This window comes from Sinocyclocheilus rhinocerous, unplaced genomic scaffold (assembly GCF_001515625.1).
Source record: "Sinocyclocheilus rhinocerous isolate Xijiao unplaced genomic scaffold, SAMN03320098_v1.1 scaffold1898, whole genome shotgun sequence".
Classification (NCBI taxonomy): Eukaryota; Metazoa; Chordata; class Actinopteri; order Cypriniformes; family Cyprinidae; genus Sinocyclocheilus; species Sinocyclocheilus rhinocerous.
This window is the reverse complement of record NW_015661023.1, coordinates 588,550-609,172: the sequence shown is the minus strand read 5'-3', so window position 1 is coordinate 609,172 and position 20,623 is coordinate 588,550.

The following is a 20,623-nucleotide window of genomic DNA, read 5'->3' as shown; positions in this document are numbered from 1 at the left end:
GTTTAGATGCTCATTCAGAGGGGGTTACGAATATGTGAATCTGTCTGTAAGCCGAGTCGTGTGTGTGTGGAATGAGCTCCGAACACAAGAGGACACCGCAGAAGAACAACAGCGCGGTTAAAATAGGTTTGACATTGGCCCAGCGCTCAACCAATGGAGGGTGACAGATCCAATACCAGCAGGGTGTGTGTGTGTGTGTGTTTGGTAAAGTGGCAGGACTAAATGTTTTGTCAGGCCTCCGGCTCTGCAGTCACTAATCAGTATGAGAGGTGCATTTAGGAGTAGCGAACGTCCCGTCACAACCGTCAAATCAACCTTCCCGTTCCTCCCTCAAGCAGCACAGGGCATGAGATCTGTTCTTTTGGTAAACATTGGATTTTGAGTGATCAATAACAGTTTCAAGGATCTTGAATATTATACTTGCAGTGTGAGAGAAACTACTTGAAAAGTTACTTCCCAGCTATCAAAATATATGTGAGCCTGGACCACAAAAGCAGTCTTAAGTCGCTGGGGTATATTTGTAGCAATAGCCAAAAATACATTGTATGGGTCAAAATTATACATTTTTCTTTTATAAGTAAAGATCATGTTCCATGAAGATATTTAGTAAATTTCCTACTGTAAATATATTCAAACCTAATTTGATTAGTAATATGCATTGCTAAGAACTTCATTTGGACAACTTTAAAGGCGATTTTCTCAATATTTAGATTTTTTTGCACCCTCAGATTCCAGATTTTCAAAATGTTCAAATAGTTGTATCTCGGCCAAATATTGTCCTATCATAACAAACCATACATCAATGGAAAGCTTATTTATTCAGCTTTCAGGTGATGTATAAATCTCAATTTCGAAAAATTGACACTTATGACTGGTTTTGTGGTCCTGGGTCACATATTCTAAGAACGTTTTGCAAATGTTCTGTTTAAGTTATGAAAACGTTATTTCTGAATGTGGATCATTGTTTTAATAATCTTTTGTTGTACTTTAAAGAAATACACTTATTCTGATGTGTTGACTAACATACTAAAGCACATGTAAAGTACTTGATTATCATTTCAACTGTAGTGTGTTATCTGATATTACATTTAAAATTAAAGCAACAGTTCATCCAAAAATTAACATTTTCTGATTATGTACAGAAGACACTTATTTGTCGGCTGGGGGTCGTGTGGATTAATTTGCCTAAATATGGATTTTAGACCATTAAAAATGGTCCACGGTGAGCACCATTCACTTGCATATTCACTTGAATATTTTCCTCCAAAATCCTAATTTGTGTTCAGCTGAAGAAAGAAAGATCTATACATCTCAGATGCCCTGGGGGTGAATAAATAATCTGGATATTTTCATTTTTGGATGAAGTATTGCTTTAATATATTTTAAATGCACTAAATTACAACTTCATCATTGGAAATGTGTAATTACAAATATATTTACGAAATCACTCTAAAGTTTAGCTAATAGCATTGAATATAAACCAATTTAAACTATAATAAATTTTCATTTAACTGCAATTAGCATGCAGTTAACTGTCTGAAATCATTAAATGCAGTTCTTAATGAAGTATACTTTTTCAAAGTGTATTATTGATGTAATAAGTGCTCTTTTCAAAAGTCCACTAAAGTGTACTTCTTTTTTTTTTTTTTTTTTCAAAAAAAGGACTGCTTATTTGGAAGTGAAACACGTTTAATACACATCTCACATATTTACAAAGCAGGAATTTAATATGGATGCATCCCAACTATTATTAATAATTTATATTGTGCACCCCACATCACAGTACCAACAGTACACTCTTAGAAAAAAGAAAAAAAAAAGGTACAAAAGCTGTCCCTGGGATGATACCCTTTACACTTGTGTATCTTATTTACCCCAAATGGTGCATATTAGTATCTAAAATATATGTTTTACTACCTACATACAGTATTAGTACCTTTTGAAAGAGTACTGCTCCAGTGACAGCTTTTTAACTTTTTTCTGACAGTTTTAATTAGGGAAAATTAGGGATGCACGATATTGGATTTTTGCCGATATCCGATATGCCGATAATTTTCAACTAATTTTGGCCGATAGCCGATGCCGATATATAATTATTTTTAATTTTGTTTTTTAACAGGAACTTATTTGTTAGAATTAAATAAACAATAATACATTTATTTTATAATGACAGTACATTGAAGATTTGAAAATAACTATAAATAAACTATATATTAATCACTGCATTTTTTTTTTCAGAAAGATGCAGCGGTAACATTAACATTTTATTTTATGATTTAGCATTTGTAAATGGTATAAAGCAAAATAGTTGTACAAATACTGAAAATCATTTAGAGCTCATAATTTGTTTAAAAAATATAACATATTACACATTCATTAATAAATCAGTAGGTATATATACAATTATTTCATTTAAGTGTCATGTTTGTGATTTTTTTTTTGTTCATGTAAGCTATAGCTTCTGACCTTTAAATTAAAACATACTCATGATTTTATGGCATCAATTACTGCTTTATTTCATCAGAAACTAAATATTATTTGTGTATTTTGCTTATATTTTATTAGAAGTAGGCTAACAGCGCCCCCTACGAAATTAAAACTCCTTACTGAGCAGGCATTAGGACCCGGGGGAGACTGCCGCTGCATACTATTGACTGCATGTGCTATTACTGTTTACTCTATCATACACAGAACACGTACGTGTATTCTCAGTTTAAATGCAGCGATCCAAAACAGTGAATCCAATCACTATTCAGGCAAAACTTTGCTTCAAGAATGAGCCACAATGCTGAAAGTCAAAATCGCACTGCTGTCAAGTGATCTAATCGCTAGCACACCCTGAGTACATGAGTTAGTGTATTCCTGTTATCGGCAAGACATCGGCATAATTTTTCATATCGGGCCGATGCCGATATTTACATTTAAAGCCATTATCGGCTGATTCTGATATTGGTCTGATAATATCGTGCATCCCTACAAAATATGCTAATAGTGGAAAGTGTTTCCGGTGGGTTTTTGAAGTTACTAATGGAAAATCCAACCAACAAATGAGCTACCATGTTTCAAAAACACATTTACCATTTAAAATGACTGGGTCTTTTTGGGAAGTGCCCAAAACCTCTCTTAAACCAGCAAACCAGACGAGCCTGACCAGGCCATGAGACCAGCCAACCACTTTAGGCTGTTTTTCAGCAGGATGAACCAGAAATTTTTTGCAAGTTTTACAAATAAGCGTTGACCATAAATATAAAACTTGTGCTCAGACGGTTTTATCCTAATCCAGGCTTGACCATAATGCAGCTGTCAACATTAATGTGATTTTAGCATAATAACAGCATTCTTTCAGGGTTTGTCTTGACAGGCACTTAGACATCGTTGCAGCAGCGACACGGAGACGTTAATATCACGTTAATTTGACAGCGTCTGTCTTTGGGTGTGGCTCGCCAGCATGCAACTGTCCTCAGACACTCGGCGTAACTGTAGATTGCCACTCGGCCTGAATTGTTTAAAAGCTGATTTGTTTCTCTCTTGTGCAGAGCTGAAATCAGGCTGGAAACGGTCAGATTGCTGCAGAAGAGGATCCTGATTGAGGTGACCTTGGCTCGAGGGTCTTTCACGCCACAGTTAAATCAAGAAATGTGTCTTAGAGGGAAGTTCGGTAGCATCTGATTGGGTCGTTCACCTCTGCCAGAATAAGGCTGCTTTCACACTTGGTTTGATTGCTCGGTCCGAACTCGATTTGTTCGATTTCACTCCCCTTTTATGCCCTCTCAGGTCTCGCTCCACATTGTTATATGAGTCTGAACCGCAATAGATCGTGTGACTATAACCAGTCAAAATTTAACTCTGAAATCAATGTAGACTACGGTTTTTCTAGCATAGTACATATTATTGTTTACAAAAATCCCAATGCATTTTGAGATGATAGTGTAAATTGATGAGGTCACCATTATGCTGATTAATGTCTGAGAAGTTGTGCTTTATTCAATTTTCATTTAACTTTCTCCCAGCAGAGTAAAAGTTATTATTATTATTATTAGTAGTAGTAGTAGTAGTAGTAGTAAATATGTCTATATAGATTTTATTAAGTTTATTTAATTTTAGTTATTTTAGTACTTCAACTTAAACTAAATGAAAATGTTGCTTTTTGGAAACTAGCTGAAATAAAATACGTATCATTTTTTTGTATTGTATTTTATTTTATTTTATTTTATTTCAAGTCATAAAAAATGGCCTTAGTTTTAGTTTTTGATAAAATTTTAAACCAGATTTTATTTTTATATGTTCTGTTTTCATTTTAATTTAAAGTTTTAGTACTTTATTGTGTGTTATTGTTTTTATATGTCTATGTAGTTTTAGTTAACAATAATAACCCTGTTTCTCGGTGAATAACTACATTACCCACAATCCTGAAAATAGATCCACCAATCAGAGATAAAGCTTTGTGAAAGATGTCAGCCTCCCTGTGTTTTCAATATTTTTGAATATATTTGAATATTAATATGCCGTTTAAAGTACTAATAATCAATAAACATGTCAGTGCTTTTATATTATACCGTAATTTGAGATTTGATTGATATTTGCAATGATTCCTGGGATTTGTAGTTCATTCCTTTATAAAAGAATAAAAAGGTGCACAGTTTAGTACATACTGTACATTGATCCTATTCTTTTCATTACCTTTGGTTTGGTTCAAATCAGATGCTGTGTTGTAGCGATTCAAGGCCTGCGGAGCAGATTAATGGAAAATCCTCTCTCTTTTCCAGCATTCGCTGGACCTGTTTTATATGTATCATTTAATCCTAAACTCTGCAGTCCTGCACTCTGTTCCTCCTGCAGCATTGACTTGTTACCATGCACTTTCAGTTGTGGACTGCTAAAGGCCAGATCGCTGTAAAGATTACAAATTTGATCCAGGTACATGCAGCCTGTCAAGTGGAAAGTTAGAGAATAGTGTCAGTCGAGCAGAAAGGAAAGTCTCGCCAGACGTGCTGTCAGTCAGATGGCCTTTAGCCAAGCACAATCATCTGTCAATAACCCTGTACTTCATCACCTGCAAACATTAGTGCATTATTCTCAACAACTAATGTAAATTTAAAACAGCTCGTGACTATACACTCACCAGAAACAGAAGGTGTTTGTTCTCTCATAAGAATGAAATTAATGAAAATACATTCAACATTTCTGCATGTCATTCCCACCGGGGTAAACTGAATTATCATACATAGTGGTCTTCTTATACGCCGCGTTTGCCTTTGTTTGCCACTGTGTGTGTTTGTCAGTGAAATCCTGTTTTTTTCTGAAATGTGACCCCTGCTATTTCAAATCAGCTGAACCGAGTCTATGAGCCCAATAAATCGATAAAGACATCATGAAATGAAAAAAAAAAAAAGGTATCACACCAACAATTGCCATTTTTCATACTGAAAACATCTCATGCAAGGACAAACTCGTCTGATATAGAGATTTAGATTTAGAGAAATTAGCAATGCTGGAGAAATAAGCATCCCGGCAGCAGCGCTAAGATGCGATCTAGAGTAAAAATTATGAGCGAATGACTCTCTTTGGAGTGTGCTGCTGACATTAATATTTAATAAGCACGCTGGGAGACGTTGGTGGTGCTTGATGGTCCTGCTTTACAGTCACGCTTGGCTTTCTGAAATTCATCATGACATCACGGAGCCAGAGAGAGATTGCCTTTGATTAAATCAGATTATACTGTGTGTACGTTTGTGCAAATCTGTCTCTGAGATCCAACAGTAATTTCGAAGCAGACCAAGAAGTCGGGTATGGGTTGTGTAAAACTAGATAGAGGGATTACTTATCCACAAATGAAAAAATATGTGTTATTTTTCTTTTTTCCGTACTATGGAAGTGGATACCGTCGATTGTTTGGTTACCCACATTATTCAAAATATCTTCTTTTGTGTTCAACAGAAGAAATAAACTCATATAGGTTTGGAACAACTTGAGGGCGTAAAAATTTTTGGGTAAAAATATTGTGTAGTTGTAATCTATTTATTACACATAAATGTTAGATTTGAATGTAGCCTTAGCAAGATATTCCAAAAATGTTTCAATTGTCATTTTGAGCAGGGCTCAATATTTTAGTATCTATTTAATTATTCACTAATGTATTGTTACTATTGTTATTGTACATATTGTCTGTGTATCTCTCCCTACCACACATTTAAGTTGATACATAATACATGTTAAAAAATGAAATACTTAAATCAACTAGATAAAGAATTATCTCGTTTTACTTAAGTTCTGTTTTGTAAACAAAAATATTTGACACAATCTGTATTGTTAAAAGCGCTATATAAATAAAGGTGACTTGACACACACGCACACGCACGTGCTCACGCACAAACGCACACACACACACACACACACACATACACACACACACACACACACACACACACTCACACACATTTAAAGAGTAAACTGTCCAGGTCAGTCCTCTATCTAACCTGGACCTGGACCTAATCTCTGCAGTCAGTAATTCATATAAAACACAATGTGATCCACATAAACCATGTTTGTGCTGCTGTTTAACATGATCTTTTTTCTTTTTTTTTTTACGGAATATTAAAAACAAAGTAAGAGTCAAGATGACCGCAAAGATATGTTCACGACATCTCATCATAACACACATAGGCTATAAATAACTCCACTATGTTTCTGTTATGTTCACTGATCAGTCAGTCAGTGAGATTACATAATGCTTAAATAATTATATTGAAATCTGACTTTGCAATAGTTCATAAACTCTTATATCATGTATAATAATGTAAATGGCGAGCAAGGACTGAAAAGACTGACACTGCATATTAAACAGATCATTTCTGTAATTCTTCTTTCACTCATATTCATGAATCACGCGGCTGCAGGCTTTTATTCATATTCTCTTCCTCTTAAAGCTCTTCTGTGTTTGACTACTGATATCAATTATATTAAAGTATTATATGAAAGTTTAATAACTCCACAATATAGGTACAGAAAGAGGAAAGTGCCAGCAGAATATCAATGCCTCCACGCTCAATAAAAGCACAAATGAAGACCAAATAGACATGATTAATGCAGAACTTCTCATTTACGAGTGCTCAAGTTTTAGCAGATTATCATTTCACTGTCAGTCCAGATCCAGAGCGTTATAAACGGCCCTGTTTAATCCTCCAGAGTTAATGCACATGTTAAAATGATACACAGTGCATTGAGTTTATATGTGCACAGTGCTTTTGCAGAGATTCATGTTACTGTTTCTCCTTTGCTGCAGGCTGCAAGTCGAGGATGAATATTGCATTACTTTGAATGATATTTTTGTGGTTATTCTTTATGAGCTGCCTGTTCTTGGCGGGTTTCATCCTGTGTCAGAAATTCACTTTTATTTTGCCCTCTGGACTCGACTTTCAGAGGCGTTTTTACCTTAATGAGGACATATTTTCTAATCGTGTAAAAATGATATGCTGTCTCACCCATGTATGTCAAATACACAAAATCCCGATCTGAATAATTAGATTGAGAATGTATTACCTCTCACCCATAAAATTAAACTCATATTTTATGTGATAATATGTAATTATTCCCAACAGTGTCCCACAATTTTCTTTTATACTTCTTTATTAAACACCTGTTATGAAATAACAGCAGACAGTTTTAATATCTGCACTGGAAACAGACATTAGACTGACAGTCATGAATCCGTCAGACACTCGGATCAGTGTGTTATTGGCTCTTCACGGCAGCAGACGCCAGTCGTGTGTTTGTGTTTATCAGAGGAAATGAGCTGTTTATAACAATTTTCCTGCATGTGAAATTTCTGACTGCTCTCTTTGAACAACTTTAAAGATGATTTTCTCAATATTTAGATTTTTTTGCACCCTCAGATTCCAGATTTTCAAATAGTTGTATCTCGGCAAAATATTGTCCTATCCTAACAAACCATACATCAATGGAAAGCTGATTTATTCATGATGTATACATCTCAATTTCAAAAAATTGACCCTTATGACTGGTTTTGTGGTCCAGGGTCACATATCTGATTAACCTCGATACCATGTTACATCTAAGATGAATTTAATCTTATTCAAGTAAATTATTATACAATTACCTTTGATTATGATCCCAAAGTTATCTGGTAAAGAAACAGTTCAACACAGAAATGCAAATGCTGTCAGGTCTCAAAACCTGAAAACATGCTATTATGATTTTGCTGTAATAATAATAATAGTAATTATTACTATTATTATTGTACAATAATTAAGTAAGAGTATTAGTTATTATATATAATTATTATAATATGCATTATGTAATTCAAAATATTAACAACAACTATAATATTGTATTAATGACACTAAAATAACAGAAAGTAACTAACAATATCATTGTGACAGATTATTGATATTGTGCTTTTGCACACATAGTCTACATGCTTCATTGATCACTCTGAAAATTAAGGGTTTAACCCTTAGGATCCTGTTGTATTTATGAAATATGGGTTTGGAACGACATGACGGTGAGCAGATGACGTAATTGTTATTTTTTGCTGCGCTGTTCTTTCACGTGTGGGAAGAATGCAGGTATTTTGCGAGAGACAGAGAGAGAGCGAGTGTGATCATCAGCAGTGTTGCATCAGTATGCACGAAACACCTTGAGCGAGAGCCGAGACTGACAGATCCCAAATGAAAGTCAGGACAATAATCCATCCGTCCAGCTCTTTAAACAATTAATACACGCGTCAGCATCCTCGCTCTGTTTCATCAAACCTCCTTCCACGCATCTGAGTGCTTTATGATATCTGATGAGCATCTGAGAGACGACAGCGTCATCAGAAATACTGAGCCGCGTCATTCCCATCATTCCTGTAATGTTACTGAAACATGCATGGGTTTGCTTTGCTGCACTTTACCTTTAATGTTTAAGGCTGTGAATTTAATATGCTCATTTAGCTACTAAATTACATAATGATAATAAAGCTAATAAGCTAGCTAATAAAACATAATGTGCTGAAAAAGGTATTTTCCTATCATTTAAGCCTCACCAAACCAGACTCACTGAAATAAAAGTAATGGTATGGAAATAAAACAAGTAATAAATACACTTTATTATTTGATTTACATTCAGTTGACTCATCTGCCACAATAATGTGATATAATGCCTTAAATTGCATTTATTTGGGAGCATTTCTGACCAAATATTGAATTTATAAATTAATTGCATTAATTAATTATATTTATTAATTAATTAGAATATAATGTAATCAAGTAATTAAACTGTTTTCACAATTTGTTGACTCACGATTTTTTTTAAAGCATATGATTGCTTGCTTTTCACGCCCTCAAAGACGGGTTATAGTATAAACTAATGACATTTATGATTATAAACATCTCAAAATGACTAAAGGTAATTAAAATGATGTTATTGAAACTCATATTTCATTTCTTTAGATTATATATTACATTGATTTATATTGATAAAAGTCAAGCCCAGGATTTGACAAAAAAATATCTGCATGGTTGTAATTTACAGACAAAACGATCATAGTTCAGCCAATGAAATAGATGGAAAATGTGTCATTATTTACAGTTTTACTTACAAAGTTTACAGTTTTATTTACAAAAAGGACAGAAAACATTCTAAGAGTTGCATACCAATTTTAATATTTGATAATAGGGCTTGTTTTGGTAATGACCAATGTTTAAACAGATATATTGAATGGACAATTCAATGACTTACTACGTGTGTAATGCTGTGCCTGCAGAACGAGTTTGAGAGAATGAATCAGCAAACAAATCTGTTTGGTAAATGGAATCAAATTATTCAAATCACTGGGATGAATCAAATCCTTCACTCTCACTCTTTCATGCAGTCTGAGCCATGATTGGTCGACACATGCATTATTTACTGAAGCAGCGATGCATGTCCGACCCAAGCGACACGCTGCTGCTGCTGGATGAGAATTGTGGGAAATCATATAATTGCTTCTTTCACTAACAGAAAAGAGACTCACTCCATCTCTCTTTCTCTCTCTTTATAATTGGTCTACAGATACTGTTATTTTCTTTCTGTAAAAGAATATTAAAAGAAAACGGGGAAAAAAGACTAAATTCATTTCCTTTTAGTTAAATCTTACTTTAGACGGTGTACTGATTTAATCTTACATGTTATATCATCTCATTTACACACAAACAGCTTTTAATGAAATGCATGCATTCAGCAACTTCTCATTTGACGGATCTTTGCGTATAAATTAAGCAAATAAAAATAAGTAAAGGTGTTTAAATGTAGTTGCTCAAACAGGAAGAACCACAATCAAAGAATAATATTGTGCCCTAATGAGAGAATTTCCACTGAAAGTAACACACATGCATAACTTGGACACACTTTCTGGCTTTACTAATTATGATTCATTAAACTGTGTGATTTCATGCAGATAGATCTGGTTTATCTGAATGCTTTAGACATATGAAAGGAAAAGCCACATAGGGAAGCCACTGCCAAACTGTGACAAGTCTGATGTGTCACAAAAAAGGCCGCTATCAAGTATTTATAGAATCATGAAATGTATTATTAGTGCTCTACATCATCATTGCTCATCTTACTTAAAAATCTGAGTATGATCGTAATGGTTGGGGGCAAATTTATACATAACATTATATATATATATTCAATATGAAGTGCATTAAACATTACATTATGTCATTGTTTCCCAAACAGGGGTTTTGAGGAAATTGCTGGGTGTTTGTAAGTTTAATTAAAATCTAATAATTAATTAAATCATAAAAATGTAAAATGGAAATAAATCAATTTAAAATAGCAACACTCAAAATAAAACTCTTACTAAAAAATATGGAATATTTTATTTGTTTCCCTGAATGTCATGTGACCATTAACTAATGTCAGAGAACCGTGAACACGCAAATGTTCATAAATCCAGTGCTCAAATGCTGTGTGGCCTCTCAGTTTTCTGTGTAATTATAGCCTCCTGACTAATGACTGGTCTTTGTGTAATTGTACTCAAAACTGGCAGACTTTCTGACTGTATAAGCAGCAAGCTACATTAGAAAGAAAAATTTGAAAGATGGAAAAGAATTAGGGAATATCAATAGATTCTGAATAATTTATTGCTATTGTGTGCATAAAATGTAATAATGTAATCAAAAATGTAAATGTAGCCAGATTACAAGTATTTTAAAATGTGATATGGATGGGATTGGATTCTGATTTCTGTCACGGCCGGGGTGAAGAGATGAGGCGAGGACTCAAAGATGCAGGAAATGGGCTCTTTATTAATAGTAAAAATAAACAAAACTAACAAAAACTACCCTGAGGTGGAAAAACAGGCAGGAAGGCCAGAACAGGGCACAGCACGGCAGATGACCCCACTGGCAGACCAGGCAGGACTGCAATGAAGAGCACAGAGAGGTTAGTATCAGTCTAAATGACCGTAACAGGACAGGCAGACAGTTCAGCAGCAATCTCCCTGGCAGCGACAGGACAGGTAAACAGTTCAGAGAGAACCTCATGAGTGGACCCTGAAGGTTCCCAGACTGGAGCGGGCTCAGGAGTGGGCTCTGAGGGCTCCCGGGCTGGAGCCGGCTCAGGAGTGGACTCTGAGGGCTCCCGGACTGGAGCGGGCTCTGAAGTGGACTCTGAGGGCTCCCAGACTGGAGCGGGCTCTGGAGTGAACTCTGAGGGCTCCGGGATTGGAGCAGGTTCTGGAGTGTACTCGGAGGGCTCCCGGACTGGAGCAGGTTCATGAGTGGACTCTGAAGGCTCCCGGATTGGAGCGGGCTCAGCAGTGGACTCTGAGGGCTCCTGGACTCGAACAAAGCAAGGAGCTTGGGTGGAGCCAGCAGGGCAAGGATCATGGTTGGAGCTGGCAGGGCCAGGAGTCTTGGCAGAGCCAGCAGAGACCCTTCCTCCATGACAGTGAGAGCCGACGGCTCCGTGGCGGCCTCCATGGCCAAGACAAGAAGAGCGGGCTGCTCAGTGACGGCCCTCTTGGCAGCAGAAGTGAGAGGGACTGTTCTGTGGCAGGCTGTTCTGGAGAAGGGACCTCTGGGACCACCAGAGTCGGGTCCTCCTGGACCATCGGACTTGGGACCACTGGAGTCGGGTCCTCCAGGACCACCGGACTTGGGACCACAGAAGTTGGGTCCTCCTGGACCATCAGACTTGGGACCACCGTAGTCGGGTCCTTCAGGATCACCGGACTTCGGACCACATGAGTCGGGTCCTCCTGGACCATCAGACTTGGGGCCACTGGAGCTTGTAGGGTGGATGAAATCCTTCTTCTCCTCCACTTACCTGAATTATGTAGGGGAGGCTGCAATGGGCTCGGCCACCTCTGGGAAGGTGGCAGATGAGGTGGACTCATTCCTCCTCCCTCTCCCCGAAGGGGTCATCGGAGGACTGGGGACTTGGCAGTATGTGAGCAGAAAGGGGGGAGGGCCAAGGGGAAGTAGGCCACCACCTCCCTCACGATGGTACATGAAACCCACAAACTGCCAGAATGTTACAACCCCAAGTATTCCCATCTCCCAGGCACAGACAGGCTTGTTAAGGCAGTTGTTAAAAAGGTCCTTTAGTGCAGCGTTGTTTAGATCAAGCCCCTCCACTGCTATCAGAAACTCAAGTGCAAACTCCTTGATGGTGGTGTTCTTCTGTTGAAGAGAAATGAGCTTGCTATATCTTTCAGCTCTTTCACGAGCGGATCGGCGAGAGCCAGAAGACGGGAACAGGAAGATTTCCTAACAAAAACTACCACGAGGGGGAAAAACAGGCAGGAAGGCCAGAACAGGCTACAGTACGACAAGGCAAGGGAAGGTCAGACAGAAACAGGCAGAGCAGGCCCAAACGAGGAGCACACAGACACATCTGACCACATATGACACACAAACAACGAACCAGCACAAGACTGCAAATACTGGGAGACTAATTAGGGAGCAAACGAGGAGGGTAATGAGGGAGACACAGGTGGAACCACTGAAACAATAATGAGGTAACAAGATGGGCGGAGTCAGACAATAGACAGGAGAGAGCACATGACACCAAACAAACATACCACAAGCCATGTGCTCACACAAAAACACAGTGTCCTCTGGTGGCCATCCTGGACACACCAGCTGAAGACTGTGACAATTATGTAATCCAGATTACATGTAATCAGTTATTACCAGCTCTATTCATCAGTGAATATCACTCTTGGTGCATTTTTTAATGCAGTGTTTTTTTTTAAACGGGGTGTTCAAAAAATGGGTGTGTGCAAGCAATATTTTTGAAAGGGGGTGTTTGTTTGTTTAAGACGAATTTACACTAAAGTTTCAAGCAAAAAAATAGTAACTTCTTGCAAAATAATATGGGGTCAAAAGTAGGCGTCATAAGTGAGAAACAAATCTGGAATGCAGAACCTGATATGAAAATATTTTTATGTGTAAGCCAAATGAAAAGAATGCATACAAACCTTTTGGTGTCCATATACCAGTAATGCAATTAATTCAACGTAGTTTATTTACAGCTTTATTTACAACAGTAGTTTAATTTAATTTATTATAATAATAATAATAATAATAATAATAATATTTATTGATTGATTGATTGATTGACTGATTGATTTTGAGGCCCATCATCTGTAACATTTTAAGGACCGTCTGTGTGACGTAATGTTCATTATAAGCACAGTCCGCTTGCAGCCTGATTTTTGTGTCCACACGGACTTGTGCATAAGTAAGAAAGCTAACTGTATGCAATTTCAATCACAGCTATTGAGTTGAGCAATATTTGATTAAAAACTGCTGAGCTATAACTTTTTTTTAATAGAAAACATTTTCTAGGGAAATTATTTTGTCTTGATTAAACTGCGTTCTTGTGTAGTGTATTGTTTGTGAATGATCTGATCAGTGTGTATGAGATATAATTTCATCAGATTGCTATGTGATGTTATTTGTATCTGCTCTGTCGTCTCTTGCTGGACTTTTTTATTCAGTATTACTAAAGTGTTATTAAAGCCATGGTCTGTGTACTTTTAACAGTCAAAATCAACAGTGTATTATCTAAGGGTATAACACAATAACAATGCTGAAGTGATCAATTATAATGGAGGTATTATTTATTAACCCATTACTTTCAACTAGTTTCATAACCCTGATAGATCTGCTATGTTGTCTTTTAATGTGACGCACACACACACACACACTTAAAAATGTATACTTTTCATCACAGGAATAAGTTACATTTCAAAATCTATTCACATAGAAAACAATTATTTTAAATTGCAATACTATTTCAGAATTGTACTGTTTTACTGTAATTTTGTTTAAATCAATGCAGCCTTGATGAGCAGAAGAAACTTCATATGTTCAAAAACATTTAAATCTTTGAACTTTTAAACTTTAGTGTATAAACACACATCCATACAGTATATGGCCATATATATCATACCTGTATTTTTGCATGGAAATGGAAACCTGACAGCAAAGTCAGGGTGGAAAAAACACACACAGACACACAAATACGTGATTAATTGCAAATGCAGATCCATTAATCAATTTGTGAATGTAAAAATATTCAAACATGTGAACACACCTGGATCTTATCAGTCATGTTTTGCATTTGTAAATCAAAACATTTTGTGAATGTAAATTAGCTTGTGCATTTCAAAATCATACGTTTTTGATATATTTATATTGACTTTATAAGGACTAGATTATTAACTCTTTACACACTTTAGTGAGTTCATATTTTGATTGTTTACATTTGTTCATATGTTGTACATGTTCTGTGTGTCTCATGTGTGAATGAATGGCATGGTTTCGTCTGATAGACAAACTCAAACTCATGTGACGCTCGCTGTGTTTTCTACGTCTGCATCTCAATATATGAGGACATGAACACACAAACTTCATCTCCAGAGCTGCTCTGAGAGTCACTTCAGCAGCTTTATATCATTTCATTTGAGAAAAACCACTATCAAACACACACTGAAACTGAAAGTAAAACGGAAAGACCTTCACGACAACCCGTCAAAATAAAAGTCCGGTTTAACTTGAAGAAATGATGACCGAAAAATATTATCACTGTTCACTAAAATACAATTCTCAAAGGAATTTTAAGGAATATCATGCAACCAATGAATTTTTCATTAATGTATACAGTTCTGTTGTGCATCATCTTGCTTGACAATAAAAATGCAATGTTTTGTTGGAAATTCATTTAATGTGATTACCTTTTAAAAGATTTATCAAATTGTTAAAGTTTTATTAATTCATTTCATTAGACACATAATACATTTGTACTGAATGATAAAACACAGAAACCATATAAAAATGGAGGGGGAAACAAATGTTTTCATGGCACACTCAGTTAAAATCTTATGCTGTGGAGTTTAATTATGAAAAAACAAGTTCTGTTTACATTCTCATCTGTTCTGTTCTGGCCTCATCACCCAGCCCTAATATGAAGTTCTCACTGGGAGAATATTTGAACACATTGAGGATTTTGGGCCGCTGGTTGTTGTTGTTGTTTTCCATGCTGGAACAGTCCGATCTAAGACGTTGTGAGCATCTAGAGTCTCACTGAAGTGTCCTCCAAACTGGAGCTCCATAAAGACCAGGACGTTCTCTCTAGTCTTCTGAATGGCTCATGCACTGTTATTTCAGACACGGTGACGGAAACATCTCATGGAAGGCCTCTTTCCTTTTCAACACTCCTTCAGAAGAGTGAGTGAATCATTTCTGCTGTGTTCGGGCCGTGGTGGAGTGGCTGCTCTCTGAATGTTCTCCTCCAACATCAAAACAAGTGTACTTCTGTAAAACACGACAAAAGATTATTAAAACAATGATTTAAAATTTACTTTTAAAGTAAAACTTTTAATTTGACATTATTTACACTTTTTAAAAGTATACTTAAGTGGGTAAAGAAGCAACCATTAACGTCTCTCTCTTTAAGTCACTTAAGTGGCCTTTTATTTCATGAATATTATATTATTGTCACGAATCCGGTCCATGAACTTCCGTCTGCTAGCCATCCCGTTTTGACTTCTGATGGTGGGAGAACTGGCAGCTCTCTCATCCAGGCATCTTTGTTTTGATGTGCCGTTCTGCCAGACCTTTTCTCACTCAAAACAGAGCAACTTTAATCTTTCTTATTGCATTTCATCACGCATTCATGCTCGAGGCCTCAGGTTCGGCTTCAGATAGACTCTAATCACACAGTTTCACAGTTTTTTTTTTTTTCGTCTGGAAATCCAGCGCATTGTGTTTCTACTGAGACGAGCTGTAAATATTTGTATATTTATAATACTTAACTTGCAATTTAGTAGATTTAAAATAAAACGGTACATAATTATAATCATTTGCTTTACTTGTGCTTAAGTATGTTCATCAACACATCAAAACAAGTGTACTTCTGTAAAACACGACAAAAGATTATTAAAACAATGATTTAAAATGTACTTTTAAAGTAAAACTTTTAATTTGACATTATTTACACTTTTTAAAAGTATACTTAAGTGGGTAAAGAAGCAACCATTAACGTCTCTCTCTTTAAGTCACTTAAGTGGCCTTTTATTTCATGAATATTATATTATTGTCACGAATCCGGTCCATGAACTTCCGTCTGCTAGCCATCAGAGGTCACCCTTTCCATTTTCATTGACTCTCGCACTACACACTGTTGCATATCACCCCGGACTACATATCCCATCATTCATTGCACCTGTTTGTCCCGAGTCACGTCACATCACAGCTGATCATCCAGAGTCATGTCACATCACGTCTGTTCGCTCAGAATCCTGTCACTTCCTGTCTGTTGCACACAGATCCTCAAGGACTGTTCTTCAGTATCCCAGACTGGCTTCCAGCGTGGAGGACCCACCGCTGGTGTCGGCACGTGCAGCTGGCATCCCTAAACCAGCGCTCTCAAGCCCTCCAGTTTCTGAACTATTTCCCCTGTCTGTAGCGCTTCCCACAATGGGGATTGCTTTATGGTGTAGTTGGGCTACGTACTCTCTACCGGTCCTGTCACGGCTATGAAGGCCGTCTGTGAACTCTCTGCCTGTCTTGACCGCCATATACCTGTTTGCCACCGTTTGACCCTGCCTGTGTTTCTGACCTCTTCTCATGTTAATAAAGCTTGCATATGGATCCGCACGTCTTGCGTCTTGTCAGTCCCGTTACAATTATCTACAAGTACAGTTTTTTTTCTTTTCAAATATACTTTTAAGATCTGAAGTACACTACAAGAACACATTCACCACAATTGAATGTTTATATCTACAGTACCATGAGCATTGCATTTATGCTGCAAAAAAGTTCTTAATCTTGTTTTCCAGTACACATATCTAAACACTCTTAAATCAAGACATTTACTTGAGAAGCAAAAATGATGCATGAGCATAAGTCTTGTCTTCTAAAAAAATACTGTGTTTCTGACCTCTTCTCATGTTAATAAAGCTTGCATATGGATCCGCACGTCTTGCGTCTTGTCAGTCCCGTTACAATTATCTACAAGTACAGTTTTTTTTCTTTTCAAATATACTTTTAAGATCTGAAGTACACTACAAGAACACATTCACCACAATTGAATGTTTATATCTACAGTACCATGAGCATTGCATTTATGCTGCAAAAAAGTTCTTAATCTTGTTTTCCAGTACAAATATCTAAACACTCTTAAATCACTTTTACTTGAGAAGCAAAAATGATGCAAGAGCATAAGTCTTGTCTTCTAAAAAAATAAGTTGTGCTTAAAAAAAGAAAGAAAAAAAAAAACCTGCCAATGGGTTAAATAATCAAATAAACTTGTTATATGCCTTTTAAATGAAGTTTATTTTTCATATTATATATGCAGATATTTATATTATTCAGATAATCCATGCATTTTTTTTTCTCCGACTTCCCACTTTTGAAGTAATGAGTTTGTTGCATATACATGCTTTGCTATCAGAAAGATCATTGCGGACTTGCCTGTTTCTTAGGAAAATCTTATTAAAGCCAAAATGTATACAATATATTTAATCAATATCCAACAGATTTTTAATAAAATGTAGCATCCCATTCATTGGATAACATATAAACATCACCTACGCTATTGTACTGTATAGATCTAGCTTGCTGATGAATCTGATGTTTCGGTCATGCAATATGCATTAAATGATTATTTCTTTACTTATGCATGACTGTAATGACAACAGAAAGCAATGTAGATGTTGTAGGGGAAACAAATAAAACTTAACAGTCACTACAGCAATGTTTCAAGCTTATGGCGCTCATTTTTGAAACTTGGACATCAAAATTATCTCACAGTTTCCCAGTCATAAATCATTCATATCCTGATCTAAGTGTGTTCAGATTTGTATTGCTTTGTGAAGTGAAATATGAAATTGTTTATTAGCCTACATTCAGTTGACACGCATGAATGAAATTATAATAATGGCCCTGACTTGATTTTCTGTCTTGATTTGACTCTTAATCAGCTGTTAACTTACACAGTTGTTGGATTCTTTCATATAAGCTGCTAAAAATAATAAATGGCAATAGGAAGGATTTAGAATTGAGTTCTTCTTTATTGTATTGTATCGTATGATTTCTCATTACTTTGATTTCTTGACAGGATTTGTGATATTCACAGAAATTGCTGGAAATATGAATCTTTTCAGATCTGTGTGCGCCATCTGCGTGTGAAATTGTACTTTTCCTGGGAAAGGTGACATCAGTGATGCAGATTTGCATAGAAATGACTCTAACAAGAAGATCACACAGGATCACGCAGAGACCGGCTGTGTGTTTTACTAGGACTGTCAATCGAATTTTAATCGGATTCACACACCCTCGTTCATTCACAAACCAGTGTTATAATGATCATTTCCCTCAACTTGCTCTGCCGTCGCATGCATTTCTTCACTGAACTCATCGCAGTGCATTATGGCATTGCCTTTTCAACAAAGAATCCCTGTGATGCTCCCTTACAATGGCCAGAATGAGGTATTTTGGATTAAAGATGCATCATTTTGCTCTCTATTCTTTGCAACAGCCTTTACATCAGTAGTTTGCCTTCAAATTACATTCAGACTAGTCTGAAATCTGCAGCAGTTTGATATTCAGTGACAGCGTCTGCTATACTCACACTAAGACTTCATGACAGACTGAAAACATCGAAGCTTGATGGCTGTCACTCTTGAAGTGCACTTAGTAACTTCTCTGTAACTTCAAAGCAAGCCAACAGACGCTTTGATATATTATTTAGTCTATAGTGACTTTCCTGTCCAATAAACCACTGCAGCAATTTGGCATTTTATGATATGCAGTATTTATATAATTATAAATTGCAGTGAAATGCAAACATACTCATATACTTAACTTTTCAAATGCCCCATTTTTTGGCAAGGATCATAAATGAGGTTGCCAAAAGAAAAAAAAGTAAAAAAAAAAAAAAACGTTTTATACTATTATATTACTATTAATTAATAATTAGAGTGTTATTAGTATAGAGATATAAAAGCTCAAATATATTGCAAACTATAAAATCAGATAATATTTGTATATGAAGTCAAAGTCAAGGCAAGTTTATTTGTAACTCACAATATACATAATTTCTAAGCAGCTTTACAGAAAGTAATAATGTTGTTTATAATGACTTGATGCTTTAAAATAGAGCGTTTTGAAGCTGGGTGATATGGCAGTGTATAACAATGGTATAAATGATGCCATGAGTTCAGATCTAGATCTTTATTGGCAGATAAATCAGTGCCTCATGCACACACCTGAGCGTTCAGTGCGAATACAATTGTGACTAAATGAGAATAGCATTTGTAATTTTCACCAGAAGACTGAGTGTTTGTGTTGATTAGAACAAGGCTTTAAAAAAAAATAAATAAATAAATAAATAAATAAAGTGAAACATGAATAACATGGATTTACAAAATAGATAGGGTGAAGTAAAACAAAAACAAAAAAAAAACGTTAACTGAAATAAAATACAATATAAAAACATATTATGTTTTGCGAGAGAACGCAAAAGTTTTGCGAGAGAACGCAAAAGTTTTGCGAGGGAACGCAAAGTTTCTCGAGGGAACGCAAAAGTTTTGCGAGAGAACGCAAAAAAAAATTTCCTCCCACCCCTAATTTTTTTTCCGCCACCATGTCCCTTTAGGGGCTCCGTAATTTCAACTACTTACTTAAGGCAATATTTCTAACTTTCATTTAGTTTAACTAAAATAAAAGTTAACAAAAACTATAAAGATGATGAAGATAGATAGATAGATAGATAGATAGACAGACAGACAGACAGACAAATAGATAAATGACAAATACATTAACATTTTAATTAAATTAAATGTAAATTAAAACTGAAAATGTACAAATTTAAAACTAATTTAAAATAATAAAAACTACAATAATACCTCAATGATAGTAAAATAAAATTGATGCCAACTTTAAGATACAAATAATGTGATACATTGTTCTAGTTTTGTTCTAAATTATTAATTAATCTAAATTATGTATATTAGTACCTAAAGCATATATTACTTACATTTTAAAAGGTACTGTCCTAGTTACAGCTGTTTGCCATTGATCCCAATATATATTTAATTAACAAACCTTGTATTATCAAAAAT